Source organism: Eutrema salsugineum, unplaced genomic scaffold, assembly GCF_000478725.1.
Source record: "Eutrema salsugineum unplaced genomic scaffold, Eutsalg1_0 scaffold_8, whole genome shotgun sequence".
In the NCBI taxonomy this organism is placed as follows: Eukaryota; Viridiplantae; Streptophyta; class Magnoliopsida; order Brassicales; family Brassicaceae; genus Eutrema; species Eutrema salsugineum.
In genome coordinates this window covers 6,879,481-6,893,401 of record NW_006256414.1, presented here as the reverse complement: position 1 = coordinate 6,893,401, position 13,921 = coordinate 6,879,481, and the positions used below count along the sequence as shown (strand labels likewise).

Below are 13,921 nucleotides of genomic sequence, written 5' to 3'. Positions count from 1 at the left end.
AAGCTTTGAATTGAATTCAGCCTTAGTGAGTGGAAATTTTAACCTGACTTTGAATTATCATGTGATGCTTGCTTAGATGAACTTGTGGATACATATACATACTTGGGTTATCTCTTTCCTTTTTACCACTATTGTTAACCCAAGTAGTTGATCTCCATCATTGAGACAGTTTTCCCTGTCCTTAACTAAGCCATCTTTGAAGCCTAAACACTCTAGTGAGCAATGTGAGGCCTTAGTTTTGAATAAACTTGACATAAAGTATTGGGTTTAAAGGGACAAGAATAGGCTTTCATGTAGATCTAGCTCTACATCATGAGACTAGAGTAGGTTAGGAGGGGATCTTAGGGAATCAGTGAGTAGAAAAGAGAGAGATAGTGATGAGAACTAGGGGATGGAAAAGAAAAGAAAGTGGATTGGGGTCTAGTGTTCAAAGAAAAGAAAGCTCTTGTGTTTTAAAAGAAAAGTCTAGCCTCTAATTGAAAAGAAAGAAAGAAAAGAAGCCAAAAAAGCTCAAATGTCTATGGAGATGAGAAAAGAGGCTAGATAGTGCAAGAAGAGAGAAAGACTAAGTGTAAGTTTAGACCCCAAAACCAGAGTTTGAGAATGAAAGTTGAATCCCCTGGCGTTAAAAAAGAATGAGAATGAAGTGAGAGGTGGGCTGAGAAGGAAATGAAAGCCTTGGAAAAAGGGTATCTTAGGAGTGTTCTTCATGGGTTTAGAGTTAAGGTGAAAGATCAATTTGGGGCATTCGGTAGATGGGAGCCTATTTTTGTATGCATCAGTTGCTTTTTACCCTTAACCTTCTGTTAAAGTTTATTCCTTCATAGAGTGATCCCTTAAGCTGAATTGATCCCACTTAAGCATTAAATGAGAACATCTTTGTCTCATAACCTCATCTCTCAGCCAAACAAGCTCATTTGAATAACCATCACTTTCATCCACATGGTTACAATTTAATGAATGTTAAAAGGCTGAAGGATAAGAATGCTTGTGTAGGTCAGGGTTTGAACTTGCTGCATCCAAAGTATTTCTTGCATTGCATCTCAGAACTAGTAACTAGGACCATGAGCTTGACTCTTTTGATGATTAACTCTCTTTCTTTAAAGAATTTTGAACTCCCAAACTCGCAACATCTCTCTTATTTGTTCTTTTTGCCTGAGGACAAGCAAATGATAACTGTGGGGGAGTTGATATTCATTGAATGACTTATTTAGTATGCATTTTTAGTCCCAATTCATAGTCCCATATATGCATTTTAGATAGAATTTTAGGTACTTAGGCATTATTTTAGCATTTAGAAGTTTGCATTAGGTCCAAGTGAGTCTTGCATGTTTGGAGTGTCAAATTGGTATTTTGGAAGTCAATTGGAGTGGAAAAGGTCAAATGGTGAAAAAGAGCAAAAATGATGAAATTGTCATTTTGGAGTGTATGGGCCAAACCGTGTACCACAGACAGCTTTTTCTCGGCCATAAACCGTACTGCAGGTTACATCTCTTGGGCAAAACGTATACCGCTGTACGCGAGTTTCGGCCAAAAATCTCCTGTGCCGATACACCTCAAAGATTGCGTTACAGGAAAGTCTTCTCGTCCGATTCAGCTTCCAGAGACTTCATAGACAATCAAGGAGATTGAGTCACGGTTACAGTACAATCAGAATCAATGGATTTGGAGCAGTGAGCGGAACGATATGTCCAACATAAGACGAACCTGTCTCGGGTCCATTCCAACCGATTCAATACGCCCGCAGAGATGATCCAGAACAAAGCCCTTCCCGTCCGATCCAGTCTCTGGTGTCTTCACAAGAATTTGAGAGAATTTAATCTAGTTTACATAACACTTAGATTCAGGAGATTTGGAGCTGTGAGCGGGGAGATAACACAAGCGGAAAAAGCACAGGTGTAGAAGCCAATCCGGACCAGTGTAATGCGCCTTTAAGATCGGCTTTTCGGAAAGCCTTGCCGACCTTAGATGGAGTTGGGTACTTCACAAAAGTTTGATCCGGTTGAATCATATATCCTGTGGACTTGGTCTTGAGTCATTTGGATCACTGAGATGAGAGTTACTGAGAGCGGAAGACAAGCATATCATTCCGGGTTCAAAAGAGCTTGTTGGGTACTAAGTGTTTTCTTGTGCCTCGGTGTAACCCCTCAGTATATCTTGACAACGAGGCACATTTAAAAAAATTTTGGCCATTTCCTCGGTCTGACACCTCGGCCTGGATACACCGAGGCAACACTGACAAGCAACAAATGCTCAATGCCTCTCCATGACCCCTCGGCCTATTCCACACCAAGGCATGTCTTGTGAATGAAATGTGTAACCCCTCGGCCTGACCTCTCAGTGTGCATTACACCCGAGATCCTCTGTGATGATAACCCAGTTCACAAACAGCTTGTTTCACGTGCAAAGGCCTTAGCTGAATTAAAGACAAATCTCACACATGTTCTTGGAATGTTCTTCACATTTCAACCCAGATACAAGACCCCTCAGTGTGTGGCCTCGGTGTGGATGTTCTTCAGGAGGCCGAGGCATGGCTCCAGCAACCTAGAAAGGGCGGGTCAGTACCCAGTTTGTCCTGGGCTGACACGGCCCAAAGCTCACACTATATATACGTTTTGGGGTTAAAACCCTAAGCATCTTTGATTCCTTTTTTGTTTTCTTTTCCCCTTTAGTGAAAAACGAATTTGTAAAGAGATATATTTGAGTTTTCATAAATCTAAAGCTATTTCTTATCATCTTATCTTCTTATTTTTATTTCTAATCATGTTAAACATCATCTATTGCAAAGGATTAGGTGTGTTAAGCATGATTAGTGAGTAGTCTTCTTTCAAGCTTCTATGTGTATAGATTAGGGTGCTTAGATGTTTTATTTATGATGTTTAGGTTCTAGATTATCATTTCCTTTCCTTAGTTAGCTGGTCTTAATACTAGATCTCTCATTATAAGTTTGATCTAGAACTTAGACATTTCTCCACCCACAAGGTGTTTGATGAAATATCTGAAAGCTTACTTAAGGGTTTATGTTTTGAATGCCATGGTAATGTTTGTTTGAAACATAAATGACATTTTAGAACTGTTTATCAATGCATATTGATCAATATTACCACTAATAAGAGTTAGATTTAAATGCTGATTAATATAGTGATCATTATATTGGGAAAGAAATGATCTTGCTTTGAGTTCTAAGTTGATTGGATATTGAGATCATGTGAATGCTTGTTATGTGATTCTGTATAAGATTCAGTCTATCTTGGCTCTTATTTTGATGCACAAAGAGGCTGTTTGGTCATATTTGATGTAGCTCAAGCTACAATAACTCAAAGATCTTATTTAGTCTAAGAATTCCTAAGTTGCAATGCCTTCTTGAGTCGTTGAGAACCTTAGTTCTAGCCGAAAACAAGGAAGAAGGAGATAACGATCTCTTTATAAATTCAATAATAGTCTGCCTTACAACTAAATGGATCAACCTTTATTTATAGAGGTGATCTAAAAACCCTAAAACAATAGGAACAAACTCCTAATTAAATAAGTAAAATCTCCAAAACCATAGTTATCTAGAATAAGTAAAACAATAAGTAAAAAGGAAAATAGAATAAAAACCAAAGCTCTGTTTCGATATATCACCCTGCATCAGGTCACCCGGGGTAGAAAAAGATTCGTCCCCGAATCTTCGATTTCATCCTGCACCACATACGAACATAAATGTTTGACATTGAAGACGTCAGATGAACGTACGTCAGGTGGAAGTTTCACACGATAAGCATTAGCATTGATCTTCTCAAGCACCTCCAGTGGACCAATCTTGCGAGATTTAAGCTTGTTGTACTCCCCAGCAGGAAATCTATCTTTTGTCAAAATGGCTCAAACGAAATCTCCAACTTTGAATTGAACGTCTCGACGATGACGATCGGCTGCAGCTTTGTATTTAGCAGAGGTTAGCTTTAAATTGTCATGGACCTGTGCGTGAATGAAAGAAATGTTGGCAACAAAATCCATCGCCTGCCCATGATCCCGAGTAGCGTCTGGTGTTACACCAAGGTCAACTGGTCCTCTCGGAACAATGCCATTAACAATACGGAAAGGACTGAACGAAGTGCTCCTGTTGACGGCATGATTATATGCGAACTCCGCTTTGCACAGAATAGTATCCCATGATCTAATATTCGCACCCACCAAACAACGAAGCAGATCACCCAAAGATCGATTAATGACTTCGGTTTGTCTATCCGACTGAGGATGATACGCGGAACTCATGTCAAGGCTTGTACGTAAAAGCTTCCACAAAGATCTCCAGAAATGACTCAAAAACCGAGAATCAGAAACTATGGACAGCGGCAAGCCATGAATGCGGTAAATCTCACGGAAGAATAACTGAGCTACCTGGATTGCATCTGTTGTCTTCTTACAAGGAACAAAATGCGCCATTTTGGAAAAACGATCCACGACAACAAAAATAGAATCGTTGCCGTGCTGAGTTCTTGGTAATCCCAAAACGAAATCCATGCTTATATCAGTCCACGGCTGCCTTGGAACAGGAAGCGGCATATAAAGACCATCATTACTAGCGTGCCCTTTGGATGACTGACAAACAACACACCGCTCAACATAACGGTCAACATCACGGCGCAATGTTGGCCAAAAATAGGACTTCGCCACCAACTGTCGCATTCTATCACGCCCAACATGCCCTTCACCATGCAACTCCTCGATAATCTGCTGTCGTAAACTACAAGCTGGAACACATAGCTGAGTATTGCGAAAAATGAACCCATCTTGAAGGACGAACTCAGGATGGAAACCGTCTTGCAGAGCCATCCAAATCGATCCAAAAAACGGATCAGAAGGATATAACTCGGTGAAAACAGCAAACCCAGGAACAGAGACCTCCAACGTAGCAAGTAAAGTGTGACGACGGCTAAGAGCATCAGCCACTTTATTTGTACGCCCTGATTGATGTTTGATAACAAAGGTAAACTGCTGCAAAAACGCAATCCAAGACGCATGACGAGAAGAGATCTTGTCTTGACTTCATAAGTGTTTCAAAGCATCATGATCCGTATAAAGAATGAATTCTTGATGAAAAAGGTAATGACGCCAATGTTTGATAGCTTGCACAATAGCATAAAATTCCACATCATATGTGCTATATCGAGCTCAGGAACCTGCAATTTTCTCGCTAAAGAAAGCTACTGGCCGCCCCTGTTGACTCAACACCGCACCAATCCCCATTTTGCAAGCATCAAAATGTAATTCAAAAACCACAGAAAAGTCGCGAAGAGCTAATATCTGTGCTGAAACGAGTTTCTGCTTAATAGTCTCAAAGGCAGTGTTAGCTTCAGGAGTCCAAATAAATGATGTGCCCTTCATACAGTCGGTTAGTGGTGCCGTAATATCACTAAAGTGATGAACGAACCTCCTGTAAAAAGAAGCAAGTCCATGGAAACTGCGAACCTCCGTAATCGAACGAGGCGTAGGCCAAGTCTTGATTGCTTCAACCTTCGAAGGATCCACCTGCAACCCTTTGTCAGAGATGATATACCCCAAAAAGAGGACCTCCGATGCCCCAAAAATACACTTATTGCGAGCTGCAAACAACTGATCACGCCGCAAGACTGTAAGAACTTCGGCCAAATGCTTCAAGTGACTCTGCAAATCTGCGCTAAAGACAAGAATGTCATCAAAATAGACAACAACAAATTTGCCGATGAAAGTACGTAAAGCCTGATTCATAACACGCATGAACGTGCTTGGTGCATTGGAAAGGCCAAATGGCATCACCATCCATTCAAAGAGGCCTTCACGTGTTTTGAACACCGTCTTCCATTCATCTCCTGGGCGAATCCGAATTTGATGATATCCACTCTTCAAATCTAACTTGGAAAAGACCGAAGCACGTCCAATCTGGTCTAAAAGATCATCAAGTCGTGGTATTGGAAAACGAGAACGCACCATTATTTTGTTAATAGCGCGACTATCGACACACATTCTCCAGGACCCATCTTTCTTTGGAATTAGCAAGGCCGGAACAGCTGTTGGACTCAAACTTTCGTCGATATGACCCTTGTGGAGAAGTTCTTCGACCTGCCTTCGCAATTCATCATGTTCCTGGGGGCTCATCCGATAATGTGGACGATTAGGGAGCACTGCATTCGGCACCAAATCAATGTCACGAAGAGGAGGCAAGCCGTGAGGAAGATCTGCAGGGAAAACATCCTGAAACTGTTCTAACAAGTCGTGAAACGCCACAGGGACATCATCACATGGAGAAGAAACAGCCGGGATGATACCAGAGCCCAAATCGTAGTGGACTCCGTTAACTCTGCTTCAAAAGCTGCTTTAGGCAACGTGAGAAGGGACTGCGACGACGAGGCTGGGGACTTGGCGTTGTCGGTTTGAACACATGCCTCAGATTGTTCTTTGGAGATAAGCAATGTCACAGTACGTTCACCAAAAGAAAAGCTATACGTGTTAGCTCATCCCTGATGAATGGCATTTCGATCAAATTGCCAAGGGCGACCCAAGGGGAGGTGACAGACGTCCATGGGCACCACATCACAACACACTGAATCTTTGTAAGCACCAATCGAAAATGCCACCATCACCTGTTGAGAAACACAAAGCTCAGTTCCATTGTTCAACCATGCGAGTTTATATGGAGAAGGGTGAGGCTCCGGCGTCAAACCAAGCTTATGAACAGCTTCCTTGGCAATGACATTGGCACAACTGCCCGAGTCAATAATCAGCTTACAAATATTTCCCTTGATGGTGCAAGTAGATCGGAACAAATTGGAACGCAGCCACGATTCTTGCGACGCACGAGGTAACAAACAATTGCGACGAAGAACCAAGTTCACGCCTGTATCGCCACTAATAAAATCGGTAGGATCGTCTTGGTGAGAATCAGACTCATACTCATCAAAACGTGGTTCCACATCCTCAGTTTCCTGAACCACCAACCCTCTCTTTGCTTGTTTTGGACAAGCGGTTTGAGTATGACCCTCTCACCACAACTAAAACAGTGCAAAACATTTGTCCTGGCTGGCCAAGAAGACGCAATTGTGTCCATCTGTGTGTTTGATTTTAAGACCTCAGAACGATTAACCGCCGAATCTGTAGCTTGCCCAACATTAGCATCATTCGATGTAGCAGGTGGAAAACAGTTTCGCGAGGTGGAGGACGACCATGAAGAACGAAATTGTGTTTCCATTGCCACAGCTCTCTGGTGTGCTTCAGAAACAGAAACCAGATTAAATTGCTGCAGACCCACTTGTAGCTGAGGACGAAGACCTCCAATAAACCGAGATACCAGCTGTTCTTCGTTCTCTGAATGTGGCATCCTAGCCGTCATGTAGAAAAACTCCGTCGCGTAATCTTCGACAGATTTGTTCCCTTGACGAAGGTTCTGCAACTTGTTATACAAAGTGCGCTCATAGTTGTATGGAAGAAAATTGTGACGCATATGCTTCTTCAACCGTTCCCATGAATCAATGCGGGGTTTGTTAGCACGCCGTCGAGATTCTTTGAGCTGCTGCCACCACGCCATCGCACGGCTCTTGAATCGAGTTGCCACCAAAGAAACTCGCATATCATCAGGAACCTGTTTAAAGTCAAGTATTTCTTCTACCAAATTCACCCAATCGATAAATTCCTCTGGGTTCAAAGTTCCTGCAAACTCAGGAATATCAAGTTTGAATCCCATCTCCCATCGTGAATTGCGAGCCACCTCATCAACGTTACGTCTCTCTTCACGTGGATCATCCATGCCTTCTCTCTGATTATCAGCACGTTGATCAAGCTGAGGAGCACCACGTTGTTCGTGAGCAGGATCAGCAAACAAATTATCAACCATCTCCTCTGCATCGGAGTCATCATACTCTGCTCTGTTACGTCGATTCTCTCTGCGACCATAAAATCTCTCATGCTGATCTTGTAACACCATAGTTAGGGCGTTGTCCACAGCTGCTTTCAATGCATCATGAAGGTCGATGGTGAAAGTCTCCAGAGTGCGTCGAAATTCATCTTGTTGTTCATCCGCTATTGGCTTCCGAGGTGCCATGATTAACGAGGACCGAGTTTTAATTAAGACTGCTGGAATCTGATACCAACTGATGTAGCTCAAGCTACGATAACGCAAAGATCTTATTTAGTCTGAGAATTCCTAAGATGCAATGACTTCTTGAGTCGTTGAGAACCTTAGTTCTAGCCGAAAACAAGGAAGAAGGAGATAATGATCTCTTTATAAATTCAATAATAGTCTGCCTTACAACTAAAGGGATCGACCTTTATTTATAGAGGTGATCTAAAAACCCTAAAACAATAGGAACAAACTCCTAATTAAATAAGTAAAATCTCCAAAACCATAGTTATCTAGAATAAGTAAGAAAATAAGTAAAAAGGAAAATAGAATAAAAACCAAAGCTCTGTTTCGATATATTACCCTGCATCAATATTAGATTTGGAACCTTATGCTTGTTAATTGCTTATTCACTAATGGAAATTAGTCTTGACTAGGTAGTTAACAAAGGGATTTTTATCATGGGAATGAATTAATCTGAATTGGAAGTCTAGACTATAAAATTGCAAGTGTTTCATTGTTTGCTTACCATCATGAATTAAGCATTGAAAGCACCCTGATCAATGATCACACCTAGAGGTTTAGCTTTATCTTTATTTGAATTTGAATCTTTGCTTTGTTGTCTTGTTTGTTTAGTATTTAATTATTACTTGCTTCTTGTTTGTTTTATGTTTTAGATCTCTTAGTCACCAACCTGTTTCATTAGACTTGGATGAAGATAGTTAGTTCCATATAGTTTTGGTGTCTAGAATCCCTCCATTTGGATTGACCCTCAAGTGCTACAACACAAGAGGTTAATTGATCTTAGTAGGCTAAAAAGCTACTACTAATTGATGCTCACAGAGAGGAGTTTATCAAACAAGTTTTGGGCTGAAGATATTGAAACATCAACTTATTTTCAAAATAGATTACCATCTAAGCCGTTGGAGAAAGGTGTGACTACATTAGAAGTATGAAGTGGGAAGAAACCAAGTGTAAATCACTTGAAGATATTTGGCTGTGTATGTTACGTACAAGTTCCAAATGAGAAGAGAAGAAAACTTGACGCTAAAGCCAAGCAAGGGATATTCGTTGGTAATAGCAATGAATCAAAAGGATACAAAAAGTTCTGATTAAACGAAGAGAATATAGAAGTGTCAAGAGACGTGAGATTCGATGAAGAGAAGACTTGGAATTGGGATAAGAAGGTAGTAAAGAAATCGATTCTTTCACATTTCAAGATCAAGTCTTCAAGGGAACAAGGAGATCAAGGAGCAAATAACGATATAAACGCTCAAGTAGAACAACTAAGTGATGCATTTAACCAACTAAAAATATCAAATAGAGGAGTTCAAAACATGGTTGAAGAAGGAGAAACATCTGTTGGTCCAAGATGATTCAGATCGATCAATGATTTGATGCAACAAACAAATGAAGTTGAAGAGATGGCTCATATACATGAGATGTGTCTTATGATGGCCGAAGAACCTCAGGCTTTGGAGGAAACAATGAATGACGTGAAGTGGATAGAAGCCATGAGAGAAGAGTTGAGAATGATAGAAAAGAAGACGTGGCAGGTTATGGAGAGACCAGAGTTGGTTGGGTTTTCTGATAGTAATTGGGGCAGCTCAGTTGATGACAAGAAGAGTACATGTGGCTATGTCTTTAAGATTGGATCAGGTGCATTTTATTGGAATTCTAGCAAGCAGAAGACAGTTTCTCAATTAACGGCTGAGGCGGAAAACATTGCTGTTTGCTGATAACACCGGATTTTAACAATTTTTATGGATCATTTTAATACCTTATGCAGGTTTTTTAAACTCTGTTTTCAATGTTTTTAGGTGATTTCTATGTTTTATAGTTTTAAATACTTTTCAGGAAACTTGGACTAAAGATGTGCAATTTGGAACAAAAGAACAATTTTGGATAAATGCAGATCGTCAGAAGTATGGCAAGAGATGAAGATCTTCTCACTGTCCGATCATCCCCGAAATTTAAAAAAAAATAGAGGACACAACCAGCTTTCTAATGCAATTGGTTTGGAGATAATCCAACAGTTAGTTCTTCAGATATTCCTGATACACTAAAGACATAAAATGCAGTCTCGAAGGAGAGCATAAGCCACGACTGCGACCAGCCAAGGTTTCCCCGCGGTCAGGACCATCCCGACCGCGGCCAGATATCATTGACGTCCCAAGATGACCTAATTCAAGCCCAAGTTCAGCACACCACTTATTCTTCAAACCCTAGACGTTCCCGACGAATTAGAAGGCTATATATATATACTTGTTTTAGGTTATTCTAATGACCAAGCCATGGAAAGAGAGCAGAGAGGAGAGCCGCACACCTTTGGAGTTGCCGTCGTTGGGAGAAGAAGGAGTTGCCGAAGGAGCCATCATCGAACTCCACCTTCATCTGCGTTCTTCGTTCTTTACTTTTTCTCTTATTTAATTTCCAGCAAACTACAATATTTTTATGATTGAGTAATTCATTTGTTGGGTTTTAAGGGATTTTTCAAAGGGAATTCATGGATTGATTTCTGGTTTGTCAGATTATGGTTTATCTTTAGAGTTCTTCGTCCAAATTTGTGTTTCGTGTATGTGGCTTGGATCGACCATTTCGCTATTGCGATTAGGTTGATATACTCACTGAAAGTGTTGTTGAATCGACTAACCTTATTTAGATGAGTAAATTCTCTTAGACAACATGAGTCGTCTAAGGCGTTTTGTGAATTTATCGAACTAATTTGTCTAGACACTTTGAGAACTGAATGGGAGTTTAGCAAATCTGAGTGAATAGATTTGTGATTAAAACTACGTGAGTAGGTTAGTCTTAGTTTGATTTCAAGAACATATCTATAGAAAACTCTATGTTTAATTATCTTGTTTCGCTAGTCTATATTTCCCGGCGAATTCCGTAACGCCCAACACCTTTTTGAATTGATTTGATCTCAGTATTCACTTGTTTTTAACTTTATTAATTGTTATTTTCGTCACTATTCACAACCCCCAAACAAACACCCATATTTTCATCTTAGCTCGGTTCTTATCTCAAGTAAATTTGTATTGCAGTTACTTGGTCTTCAGTGGATCGACCCCTACGTACTACAACGTACATCTGTGCGTTTACAGAAAACTAGGGTTAAAACCCAAACACATCAAGTTTTTGACGCCATTGCCGGGGACTTTTAACGTTGCCTACGAGTTTCAGGTCAGAATTGAGTCTGAGATACGTTCTCTTGTTCGTTTTTTTTTTAAATTTATTTTCTTACTTCATAATATATATATATATATAAATAAATAAATAAATAAATAACAGAAAAAATAAATAAAACTATTTATATATATAAATAAATAAATAATAAAAAAAAAATATATATATATAACTCTGAGATGGGCGAGAACAATATATAGTTGCAAGGTTTAGATAGGCTTAGAGATAACCACAACGTCCAGCAAAAATTTAATGAGCATGTTTGGTTCCAAGACGCTCCTCGTTTAACTCTAAAAGATTATAACACTCTGTATGCTTTCAATGAGAACCGTTCTCCCATTAGTCTACAACCCATCAACGTAGAATATGAGATTAGCCCGAAACTCATAAAATTGGTCAAGCAGAATCAGTTCCATGGCGATGCATTGGAGAACCCTATGAACCATCTTGAAGATTTTTGAAGAAATCTGCAGTACCAACCAATCAATCAGAGTTCCTGCAGATTACATAAAGTACAAGTTGTTTCCATTTTCTCTTTGTGATAAGGCACATGCATGGTTTAAGTCTTTGTCTCCTGGTTCACTCGGATCATGGGACGAATGCAAGGCTGAATTCCTTAATCATTTCTACACCACCTCTAAATCAAAGTTTTTTAGGGACAAGATTTATAGATTCCAACAAAAAGGAGGCAAACCTTTTCATGAAGCTTAGGATCGTTATAAAGGCTACATTAGAGAATTTCCTCACCATGGTTTTAGAGTGACATGCATCTTGAACACCTTCTACAAAGGTCTTGAATGGACTTCCAAGTCACCTATAAATGTGGCAAGCGATGGGAACTTCATGACAAGGACTGTGGAAAAAGCATATGTCTTGATTAATAATCTTTCTGCAAGCAGCAGAAACAATTTTCCGGATCAAGGAAGAACACCACGTTCCACTTCCCATGATCATAAGGATATCAAAGAACTTAAAGCCATGGTGAAATTGTTTCTCAAAAATCAGCAGCGTTTTGTTAATGTCTGTGAAGCAGTTAATGCAGCCGAGATTAATCATCAATTTGCAGCACAAGAGCACACCCTTATGTATCTCCAATCTGCTCCAAAAACAACCACAACCTCTCAAGACAAAAAAACTCGAGCTTATGGTGTAACCACTTTTTATGAAGCTGCGAAAATTATGAGACGATGTTGATATGAAAGTAGACAGCTTGTACACTGACCTTAATGGTAAATTTGAAGCTCTGTCCACTCATGGTTATAGCATGGACGTGGAGCTATCACAAACCACTGATAGTTCAAAAAGCTCCAAAGTTATCAAGAGACGAATCGCTGAGGTGCATGAAAAATCTCCTAAGACACCAACAACCTTGAGCTTGAGTTAGACAACATGAATGAGCTTGGGTACCAGTTAGACATCTTGTATGATTACCTCAACAAGAAAAATGAGGAGTCATTTGAGAAGTTCACTAACCTCTCAACTCATGTCAAGATGCTCGAGAACCAAATCGGACAAATTGGAGAAAGTGTGAAGAGACAAGATGGTCATCTTCCGGAAAAAACAGTAAACAATCCAATGGGAGCTTGTAATCTCATAGACACTGATGGTGAGAGAGAGTTCACGCCTATTCCTAGCAATCAGGTCACTGAAGTTGAATCTCCAGCATGTCCTGAATAGTATGATGCAAACGGCAAACTTCCACACCAAATGAAGCTTCATAAGATAAATGATTCAGTGATGTTTGTCTTCCCTTGCATAATTGAAGGTGTGGAATTTGTTGACTCTCTTTGTGACACAGGAGAAAATGTGAATGTGATGTCTAAGAAATTGCAAACGAGCTAGGCATTTGTGATATCAAACATCCTCATGGTACTGTTAAGTTTGGAGACAATTCAAGCACGATTCCATATGGGTTCGTAACAGATTTGATAGCGCAAGTAGGAGGGTGTCTTGTTCCTATTGATTTTCACATTATTGAGATGAAAAATAACTCTCCTAGGACATTAATATTTGGAAGTTCATTCATTGCAACAGTTGGGGCAGTTGTTGGTTATCCCAACCAAAGAGTTTGTTTTTCTAAGGTCAAAAAGAGAATCTTCTATTCTTCAGTCTGTTGTGATGGAAGCCCTTACTATATAACCATCTACAAGGAAGAGAAGTTGATTTTAGACCCTGGAGATAACCAGGAAAGGTCCCAACACGTTTCTATAGAAGCCCCTTTAGTCGAGCCTATGGGACTTTTCGAATCGAGATAATTTAAGCACACATAGAGAAAATCTAAGAGCAAATTAAAAAATCCTAAACGCAAAACCATCTCACCTGATGCAAGCTCGACATTGACTTCTCAAAATCTTATTGGAGATGTGGAGAAAAATGGTAATGCTAAAGTAGTCACCCCAATACCACCTCCAAAAGCAAAACCCTCAGAGCTTCCTTGGTTTATGCATATCGCAAATTACCTAGCTGCAGAGATCGAACCGCCATGAATCTTTGGCTACAACAAAAAGAAATTCTTGCGTGATGTTAGAAGGTACTTTTGGGATGAACCATATCTTTATAAGCAGTTTTCAGATAACTTGTTTCGAGGATGCATCTCCGAAAAAGAAGTTCCATGCATCCTTTTTCATTGTCACGGATCCAACTATGCTGGACACT

At 40.0% G+C, this 13,921-nt stretch overlaps 1 non-coding gene across 1 annotated transcript; it reads right to left on the bottom strand.

Annotated features, from left to right (window-relative positions):
* Nucleotides 1-11,914: 11,914 nt before the first annotated feature.
* On the bottom strand, nt 11,915-12,021 carry LOC112082372. Its single transcript, XR_002897039.1, has one exon. It is a non-coding gene; the product is annotated as a small nucleolar RNA R71 (small nucleolar RNA).
* Between the last annotated feature and the right edge of the window lie 1,900 nt (nt 12,022-13,921).